Source organism: Peromyscus leucopus, unplaced genomic scaffold (genome assembly GCF_004664715.2).
Source record: "Peromyscus leucopus breed LL Stock unplaced genomic scaffold, UCI_PerLeu_2.1 scaffold_470, whole genome shotgun sequence".
Taxonomy (NCBI): domain Eukaryota; kingdom Metazoa; phylum Chordata; class Mammalia; order Rodentia; family Cricetidae; genus Peromyscus; species Peromyscus leucopus.
Window position 1 is genome coordinate 119956 of NW_023505366.1, and position 10322 is coordinate 130277.

Genomic DNA, 10322 nt, shown 5'->3' on the forward strand with positions numbered 1-10322 from the left:
AGAAGGGTTTCTAAGGAGTGGCGAGGAGACGCATGAGGACTTTTTGGAGGGCATGAGCAAGGAGAGGAGGCGAGCTACTGGCTATTCAGCCTCTCTGAAGAGCAGAGTTCTACCTTCACCTTTGAAATTGAGTTCTTTAGCGGGACAGAGATTTAGTTAAGTTCCCTTGGTAGCTCTGAAAGAGTCGGAGCCTGAGGGAACAGAATTCCCACCAGCTACGGCCCTTGCCGCTTAACCACTGCTTGGAACGGTGGAATTGCAGTTGCTGGTTCAGACAGCTGTGGCTTAAAAGGCAGCAACAGTGAAATAAAAGGACAACAGTAAAGGTTAAAAACCACTAATGCCAGAGGAGAGTGAATATTAGCACCGAGTCATTGATAGTAACCCATTGATTTAACAAAAATGCTCCACTCTATGCAGAATGATGATATTGATAACTGGGGAGAGTGTGTGTGTGAAATCTATGTTTGAGTTAGCTGTCATCTTGTCATCACTGTGACAAAGGACCTGGCATAACTTCAGCAAAGATTTGTTTTGGTTCATCGTTTTGGACATTTCTGCCCAAGTTTTGGCTTGCTCCATTGCTTTTGGGCTTGTCTAGCTGAGCTGGTGAGATTCAGGCTCAGTATGTTTGCATTTGACGGTAAAAGGGCAAGGTGGAGGAAAGCTGTTCACCTCAAGGCAGCCAGGAAGCAGAGGAGAGAGCAACAGGCAGCAGCCAGGGACAAATCTACTCTTCCAAGGCGCATCCCTGGTGACTTACTTCCTCTGGCCAGGTCCTGCCTCCTGGAGTCCACCAGCCTCCCAGTTGCAACCATTAGCCAGTGAGTCCACCGGCAGGTCAGTCCAGGGAGCAGGTCAGAGGTCACCTTCTCAGTGACTGGGTCCACAGGTTTCGAGACCAAGCTGCAACACGTGAGCTCTTTGAGGACTCTTCACATGCAGAACTACATGCTCAATTCTTTGCTTCTCTTGCATGTGTACATACCTGTGCAGGCGCCTGTTTGTGCAGGTGTACATGCCTGTGGAGCATAGAATCAAGTGTGAGTGTTGCTCCTCATGAACTGTCCTGCTTTTGTTTGTTTGTTTGGTACCGAGCATTTCAGGCCTGGGTCCTTCTGCATGCTAGGCAATTGCTCTACCATTAAGCTATGGCTCCAGCCCTCACCTTGTTGCTTGTGTTTTTGAGGCAGGATCTCAGGTAACCCGTGTTGACTTCAGATTTGCTAGGATGACCTTGCACTTCATCTGCCTCCCTTTCCCCTCCATTTTGCAATCCTGCACAGAGATTACACGCATGTGCCACTTCACTGAGGTCATGCAAAGCTGGGGACTGAACCCAGGTCTCACTCAGGTCAGGCAGGTACTCTACCACCTGAACTACATCTCCTGCACCATCTTGGTTTTTGAGACAGGGAGCTAGGCCTCACTGATCAGTCTGGATTGGCTGGCTAGCAGGCCTCAGGGATCCATCTCTGCCTTCCATTACTGGGATTACAAGTGTATGCCACTCTGCCTGGCTTGTGGGGGGGATGTATGTGTGTGTGTGGGGGGGTGTATGTGCACACGCGTGTGCACTGGGTGTCCTGCTCTTATCAGTCTCCAACTTTATTCCCTTGGCAAAGAGTATCTCGCTGAACCTAGGCGAGGCTGTCAGCCAGAAAGCCCCACAAACCTTCCTGCGTCCACATCCCACGGGGCAGAATTACGGGCAAACTCAGCTTTTTCACTCGGTGCTGGGATCCAGGCCCTCAGGCCCTCAGGCTGGTGCGAACAAGCGCTCTCATCCACCATGCCGTCCCTCCTGCCCCACTCTCAGCTGGAGCTGGGGCTCAAAACTCAGACCTGCTGAGGGGATCCAACTGAGTATTCTCCCCAGCCCTTGTGTTTGGCTCAATTATTCTATCACACTGCCACTGTTCCAGAAACAGTCCCTTGTTAAAAACTGAAGTAAGCTCAAAGGCAGCTCCATCTGTCTGCTCTGCTGGAATGCGCCCTGAGCTTGGAAGGAGGCAAGCCTGGGAAGCCCCTGCAGGGAGAGATGAGCCTGGATTATCTGGGCTCCCGGCTCACTCTCAGGCCAGCAGAGTGGTCGCTCATGAAGTCTAGGACTGTGGTGAGAAGGTCCGTGTTCTTGGCCAGCTTCCTCAGCTCGGTTTTGACATCAGCTCAGATTCATAGAAAGGTTGCGAGAGAGTGCTAAGAATCCCTTCACTGTGCCCCCCCCCCCCCCCGAACATTTCCCAACACCTCCCCTGATCACATGTGCACTGGTCCTTCCGGTCTGTCAGCACTCTCTAGATTCTGATTTCACAACCAGGCATGCAGCTCTGGCCAGCTGCTTTCTTGGCCTAGTTCTGCAAGAGCCTCTCTGAGCACCTAACCCAAGCAGGGCTGGTTCAAGCACATCACAGGCCAGCCCATTCCTGCCACATGTAGATGCATCTCACATGGCCCCTCTTCCCCAGTAGCGGTCATAGAGTGTGCAAGGGTAGCCACCACTGATCTGAGTCATCCAGTCACCATAATGCAGACTTGGTGCACAGACAGGTGGCCAGGAGGGACAAAAAGGTTGGCTTAGAGACTCAGAAGACAGCATGGTGGGCTCATGCCTGTAATCCTAATTGGGAAGCTGAGACAGGATTGTTGTAAGTTCAAGTTCAGACTGGGCTATGTTACAACAGCCAAAAGCGCAAGCAAGATCCTGTCTTAAAAAAACTAAGAAAAACCAAACCATAATTCAAAAGCAGGATGGCAAGCCAGTGGGATGTCAGCAGGCAAAGGCTCTGGCCGGCCACAGTTGCACCATTGCGGGGTGAGAGGACGACTTTGTGGAGTCAGTTCTGTCGTTTTTCACTTTTACATGGATTCTGGGGATAGAACTCATGTCCTCAGACTTGCAGGCCATCTCACGGGCCCTGAGCAAGTTTTCTTAACAGCAGTGCCTCTGTTTCTCCATCTGAAAAGGATGACGGCACAGGACTCCCTCATAAGGTAGCGGCAGCATGGAGTGCCGGGATCTGACAAGAGCACTCGCTCCTGATTGATGAGCTGTTTTGCTTTCTACTTTCTTTGGAGCAGACACAGGGTAAACATTAGAAGAAATGAACACACATCCATGATCACACGAGCGGGCTGGTCTGTTGGGCCAGGGCAAAAAAAATTGAATCCTGAGGTCCTGAGACTCATAAGCCAGAGGTGTCTGAGGGTTGCCGACGCGTGAGGTGGGGCATGCAAATAACCCGGCGACAAAAGGAGGCCGGCGGACTGCGAGTGAAAATGAGAAGACGGCAGGGCGGGGAATGTAAATGACTGTGCACGGGGCGGGGCGTCGCATGTAAATAAGGGGCGCCGGACGGCGTAGGAAGCCGGGCGAGGTCCAGCGCGCAGAAAACCCCGCGCAGCGCAGCGCGTGGAGCCTGAGCGCACAGGTAGGAATGGGCGGTGGGGAAGGCTCAGGACCAGCAGAGGTGGCCGCAGAACCGAGCAGGGCTGGGGCCAGAGTCCGCGGATCCTCGGGTGGGCGTGGGGCTGCGGGCTCCCCTCCCTGCCAGGGTCTCCTGCCGTCGGGCGCGCGGGTCGAAAGCAGGTAGGTGGACCACCCACCCGCTGGTACCCAGGCGGTCTCCGCAGTCCCCACCGGGACGCTAAGAGGATCTTCTAGAAGCCGGGACTGCTAGCTCCTCCAGGTTCCGGTTCAGTAACCCAGGAACCTGAGTATTTATTGTGGCAATTGGACGTTGTATAAGCCAGCCAGTCTGAGGTTCAGAGCCTGTCCCGAAACCAGCATTCCTGGTCCCTGCTTTTCCCCAGTCCTCTGGGAGGTGTGGGGCCCACTGTGGCCTTCCCCTTACAGGTGGTTTTTGGAAGTCGAGGGGTATTTGCTGAGACATTTCTCAGGCTGATGGAGAAACTGAGGCTTGGGATATATCTGGACAGAGAGAATAATGAGATTCCACAGTCCTGGCAAGGCCTCTTTAGGAATCAGCTAGAGGAGCCCTGACCGCTTTGGGGGACACTGAGGCAGAGATGGGAGGTGACCAGTATGCCGTCCTTTGTTCTCCAACTCATCCGCGCTCGTTGGCTGTTTTAGGCTCTCCCCTCTGAGGGAAGAACACACAAGACAAGGTTAAGCTATAATGGGCAAGACACCTCTTCCTGGGGAAACGCAATCCCCGAGCCAGTTTGGGTGTGGGAGAGCACTTGGCAGGTTGAGAATCAGAGGCAAGAGAAGGCATGCTGAGCTGTGGTGTACAGCATGGGCAAAGGCTAGAAGGTAGGGAAGCCTCACTATGCCACCTAGCTAACTTAGGACAGCCAGATATGTGGGAAGTAGTGCTGCTGGAGGTCCTGGGTACCCTGCCGGAGGGCGTGGGTAAGTCACAGGCAGATTCCTGGGCTTGGCCCTGCTCCTGGATCTTCAGGCAGGGGTGGGGAAACCCGAGTGAGTTGTCCAGATGACCACACACTGGTAATTGGGCCAAAGTTGTGATCATCTGAGGGTTTGCCCCAGTATCGGGCTGTGCTATGAAGTGCTGGGGTCTTCTACAGAGCCATCCCAGCCTGGGGAAGGCCGGGCGGCCAGGGAGGCTGTCCCTGAGGAAGGCACAATGGCCTGCTGTTACACTTGGGGACAAACGAAGAGAATGCTTGTCTCATCCACACTGCACCCTACTTTGCTGCCTTTGGGGCCTGTGGTGGGACCCAGCTGGGGTACACATTCACACTTGGTATATGTAGTAAGAAGCTTGTCATGATCCCGTGGCCCAGGAAGTCTGCTTGAGAAGTGAGGCTTGGAGGTTGAAAAGCCAGAGCTTCTGACCCAGCAAAGGCTTGATTTGTGTCTTGCGTGCTCCAAGCTCAGTCTCTGTTGTGAAGTTCTGAGGACACTGCAGAGCACTGTGGTGAGAGTAGATGAGGTCATTTATGCCCCACTCAGGAGTGCGCCTAGGCGCAGCAGGTGCTAAGGATTAAGTGAACAGATCTCTATTGTTACCCGCAAGGATCCGTTTGGCGAAGCGAGAATACTGACATTCAGTTATGTGTGCAGGGACTCTGCTGGGGGTCCGCATTGGAGAGTGACAGAGGCAGGGGCCGGAGACACCCCCCCCCCCGGCACTGCACTGTGCCTGGGTCTGCCGTGACAGGACACTCTTGAGTATTCCTCAGTTGAACCTCTGAGGTCAGTCTGGCTGTGTCTGACTGGATGTTCCACTTCTGGGCTGGTATATCTGCATGAGGCTTGCCTGGGTGGCACAGACTCACCTGACTCGGTCAGACAAACAGCATGGATCGGGGCATCTTTGGGGCATCTTTGGAGTTCCAATATTCTGGTTCTCTGAGCCTGAGGCAGGGGGCAGGGGTAGAACTGAAGAGGGCGTGGGGGGGGGGGGAGAGCCTCAGATCTGACCTTGCTGCTCCTATCTGTGTGATCTCGGAAAAGTCACTCCACCTCCCATTTGTCGGAGGTGTCTGGGATGAGGATGGTCCTGAAATGGCGTTTCTAAACCATTGCTCATGGAAGGGCAAGGCAGCTGATTGTCTTCTCCCACTTAGGGGGACATGCTTTACCAAGCTGCCCCTGGCACTTTGCTCTGAGGGACCAGGTGTGCCAGGTGCTGTATCAGGACAGACATGGGGTGTTTGACAAAGTCCTTGTCGTTTAGACTCCCCGAGAGGAAGAGACTCTCACACCGGATCCACAGCCCTGCTCCACTGTGCTGAAGAGTAATCAGGGCCCCTCCATGGCACCACGCTTGCAACTGATTGACGGGCGATGCCAACCCTGTTGGGTCCTGGAGTAGCATCTCCTACACACCATTAAGATGGCGTGTCTAAGCTCCTGGGTTTCACAGGCACACCAGTCAGTGACAGGCCAGGCAGGGTCCTGCAGAAAAAAAAAAATGGGAGCAACAGAGGTCAGCAGGAGTCTCTTGGAGAGGTGACACAGGACTTCCTGTGGCCTGTGGGCTGCGAGTACAGTTCAGTCTCTTGAGCATAGCACGTCTTTCTAAGAAGCGCTCATGTCAGGCAGTTCCAGGTGCTGCCACCACTGACTCACGCTGCCTCTGGGGCCACAGCTTCTTGGAGGCAGCAAAGCTTCAAGTGGGGGCCCCAGCTGAGGGACTCCTGCTTGAGTGGGCATTGCGAAGGAAAAAGTGGGTTTCATGGGGTTGGTGGGAAGATTGGGGGGCGGGGGTCCATACTCCTACGTGTTGGGTGTCAACCAAAAGGTCAGGGTCAAAACCCCAAGTGACCCAGCAGTAGAGGCCCCAGGAAGCTGACAGTCCCGAGAGAAGGTGACTCTAAGGAGTTGGCTTTGGAGTGTGATCCCAAGTAGGAAAGAGCAGGTGCCAAGGCTCTGGGCACGGAGCAGGCTCCTTGAGGAAGCAGTGGTCTGATGGATTGAGGAGCGGGGAGGGCAGGAGTAGAAGTCAGGGGAGGTGGGAGGAGCCAGCCAGCCACCTGTATTACCTTAGTTTGTTTAAGCCTGGCAGGCAAGGGTCTGTCAGACACTCAAGTTTTCTGGATGAAGTGGCAAAGAAGTTCAGTAACTTGTTAGGGTCACACAAGCAAGCCTCCCGTCTCTACCACATGCAGCTAAGGTCAGCTTTTTACTTGCTGTGCCCATAATCTTGTGAACGCTGCCAGGCCTCCACCAATCAGTCTGCAGATTGTTGTTAGATGAGCCCCTTCCCCACAGTCCCAGGAGTGAGGAAGGTGGGGGGGCAAGTATATAAGTGCATGTGGGTTGAGCTCCTGTCCCCAAGGGAGAAAATAGGCTGTGTAGAGACCTGCCAGGGAACACTGTTGATACCAGTCACCCACAAGCCTACGTGCTTAACCTCTGTTCAAGCTCCCTGTGGAGGAGGAGAGTTTATAAGAACAAGATGTCTTGGTTGGATCCGGGAAACATCGTTTACTGGTCCGTTTTGGAGAACTTGGCGGCCTGAGGTTTCCTAGGCAGCCAGAGGGTGTTCCGCCTTTTCAATATGATGGAAGTGAGACCAGGGAGGAGAGCCATGGCCATGGCCATGGCCATGGACTGGATATCCTTCCAACCAGTCAGAGTTACAGTCTCCTATCCACTTGCCTCTGGAACAGCATGGCTGTACCGCATTGCTCCTGGGGATGACCACAGATGACCACTGAGACCAGCTTTCAGGAACTCAAGTTCTTGGCCCTGGTTCAGCTCCCTTGGAGGTACTGACCATCCTTCCCCCCAGCCAAGGTTCCTCTAGTACGGCTGTTCAGCTACAATTATTCTAGTGTTCCTTCTACCTTTGCTGACTCTTGAGTTCAGTCTGGCTTTGGCTTGACTTGTTGGAGTCCTTTTTAAAGCCTTTTTAGTCGAAGCTGAGGAGACCGTCACCTCCTTGTATCTGGAGCGTGTCCTATGTCCATGGTGTCTGCGGCCATAGTTAATGAGAGGCAGCAGCCCCTTTGCATTTGTAATGGTTGGGCTGAGGGAGCCTCTATCTTTCTCTTCAGTGTTTCTTCCCATCTGAAATGAATCGTTGGAGGCTACAGTTGTTTTCAGTCTTTCTTGTTTTCCAGTATACTTCTGGCTAAATAAGTCTGTGCTGTCGTCTGTCTTGTCTGTCTGTCTGTCACTGCTGGAGAGGTGCTAATTTCTTCTTGTTTCTGCTTCGGGAGCTGTTTGGAAGTGGTTGTGTGCTTTTGGAGTGTTTTTGCGATGGGTGGCGTTTTCTGTTATCTCTGCTGCTGGATGCTAAATCTGGTCCTTCAGGCTGCTGTGGTTAGAATCATGTGGCTTCTGTCTCAATGGTGGGGAATTTCTTGGTCTTTTAAAAAGGATTTTTCTGACCATTTTTTTTTTCTGGACATTCTGATGTGTTTGAAAGGATGTATGTGTATGTGTGCAAAATGTACATGTGCATGAAGTCCGGCGTCTTCCTGGATCGCTATCTACCTTGAATGCACAGCTGGTTTATCCCCCAGAGTTTGCTAATGGTGTTTGTCTCGCTAGCCAGCTTGACTTGGGGATACCCTGTCTCTGTTTTCCTAGTGTTGAGAGTAGAGGTGCTTGCTACACCCACCCGTCATCTACATAGGTTGCTGGGATTCCAAATTCTTGACCTCTCGGTTGCCCAGCAGACACTGTAACCACCGAGCTACCTCCCCAACCCCAGTGATCGATGTGTTTGATGTTCACCACATACACCTGTGATCTCAGCACTTGGTCGGCTGAGGCAGGAGGATCCTGAATTCAAGGTCAACCTGGAGACATAACAAGTGACCCTATATGTATTTTTTTTTTTTTTTTTTTTTTTTTTTGTTTTTCGAGATAGGGTTTCTCTGTGTCTTTGCGCCTTTTTCCTGGAGCTCACTTGGTAGCCAGGCTGGCCTCGAACTCACAAAGATCCGCCTGCCTCTGCCTCCAAGTGCTGGGATTAAAGGCCGTGCGCCACCACGCCCGGCTCCCTATGTATTTTTAAAGTGTATGTTTTCTATGCAGAGTGAAGTCCTGGAAGACACGTCTGTCAGAGTGAGCCACTAACCACACCAGCTGTTTTTTTCTGTGTGCTCTGCTCCCTAACTCAGCGCTCTCCTTCAGTGTCTGCTGGTCTCAGCCTAGCTTCTGAAGCGGATGTAGTCAGATGCGCATCGAGCAGGCGCAGCATGACTCTGGATGTCCACCTTCCCTTCTCCATGTGAATGCAGCCTGAGCTCTTCCCTGCCACATTTGATAGTGTCCTTCTCCCCGGGCAGTTGCTCCATGTCTGCCACACTTGCTTTTTCTCTGGTGACTTCATGCCTGTTTTGCTGCTAGGGGACTAGCACTCCGGTCTGCTCAGGAACCAGGATTCTGAGCGTATTGCTTTCCTGTTCATAGAGTGGGATACAGCCTGCCCTGCCTGTCTCGGCCGGGTGGGGGGTGGGGGGTAGCTCCGTGCGTGGTAGAGCGCTTGCCTCGAATGTGTGCTTATGGGCCTGGATTCAGTCCCTAGCACCATGGGGAAGAAAATCGATACTGAAGAAAGCAGGCATTGCGGACCTAGCGTACATGGCGTGCATCCTCCGGCGCAAAGCTCCTTGGCTGGTATTTCAGACAGCGAGGCCGGCACAGGCGAAGGCCCGATAGCGGGAAAGCACCTGGCCAGGATGAATGTTGTGAGACGGCGGCCTACGACTCCAGTCTGGCCGCCTCCTCTTTCGTGGATATGAGGCATGGACCTGGAGGGATTTTCGGTTGAGAGTTGGCACAGAACTGGCAAAGCTCAGAGAATGGAAAGGGATGGTTAGACAGTGGAGGGTAAACTGAGCAAGGAGTAGGCTTGCCCGTGGTGGTAGAGGTGTGGTGGGGAGGGCGGTGCGGGGGAGGAGGGTGGGAAGTGAGGGAGACGGTGTAGGGACTGCCCAAGGCATACTTGTTGACCTGGGTGGCAGGGGAGGGTGTGGACTTAAAGGACAACTCTTCGGCTCCTCACCTGCCTAGTGAGGGCTCTAGAAGTTCTCTGGCACCTGGATGAGCAGGTGAGGAGGCCTCGCCAACCCACCTCCCTTCCCATCACCCTGGTGGCATGGTAATGGTCACAGGGACAGGGAGGGTGGACTCTCCCTGGTGCCAGTTCTAGAATGGTCCTGGGGACCCCTTCTGCCATTCTTTTCCTCTTGCTGGGTTATCCCAGCTTCTCAGGTCACTGAACACCACTAACGATGGTGGCCACATGGGGACGACGGGCTTAATTGAGTTGCTTAGGAGTTATTTCATTATTGTTGGACATAGGGCCAGGCACAGGCTAGGCAGTGCTCTGTTCACAGATGCGGAGAGCCGACTACTGGTCTCTCCAGGTCATCGTAGGGGGGGCCTGCGGGTCTCAGGCACCGTGGGGTGACTGTGGAGTGGAGGGGACCTGTGTGAATGCTTGAAGAACCTAGCTAACACTAAAGGGTCCTAAGGACCCCACAGGCCAAAGTATTTGTTGATCCCACAGTAGACTGACGCCAGAGACTCATCTTTTTTCTTCACTCTGCCTATTTCTATGAGATAACGCTCAGGATGGAGATCAGGCTGGCCTTGAACTGCTGCTGTCTTGGGCTGTCCTCATGGCTGGCTGCAGGGCACCCCCCCCCATGGCCTTTCTGTCAGCTCTCTGAAAACAAAGCCCTGGCTAGTAGTACAGCCTGCCCCTCCACAGCAGGTCTGCTAACCTCTTCAGTCCCCATCTCCTGAGGACATACGTGGTCCTGGCTTCTCGTCCTGAGACCCATGTCTGTCCATCGTGTCCTCCGCCCGCGCCGTTGGCATGGAATTGGAGATCTGGTCCTCCTGAGCCTGTCTTCCACAGCGGAAGGAC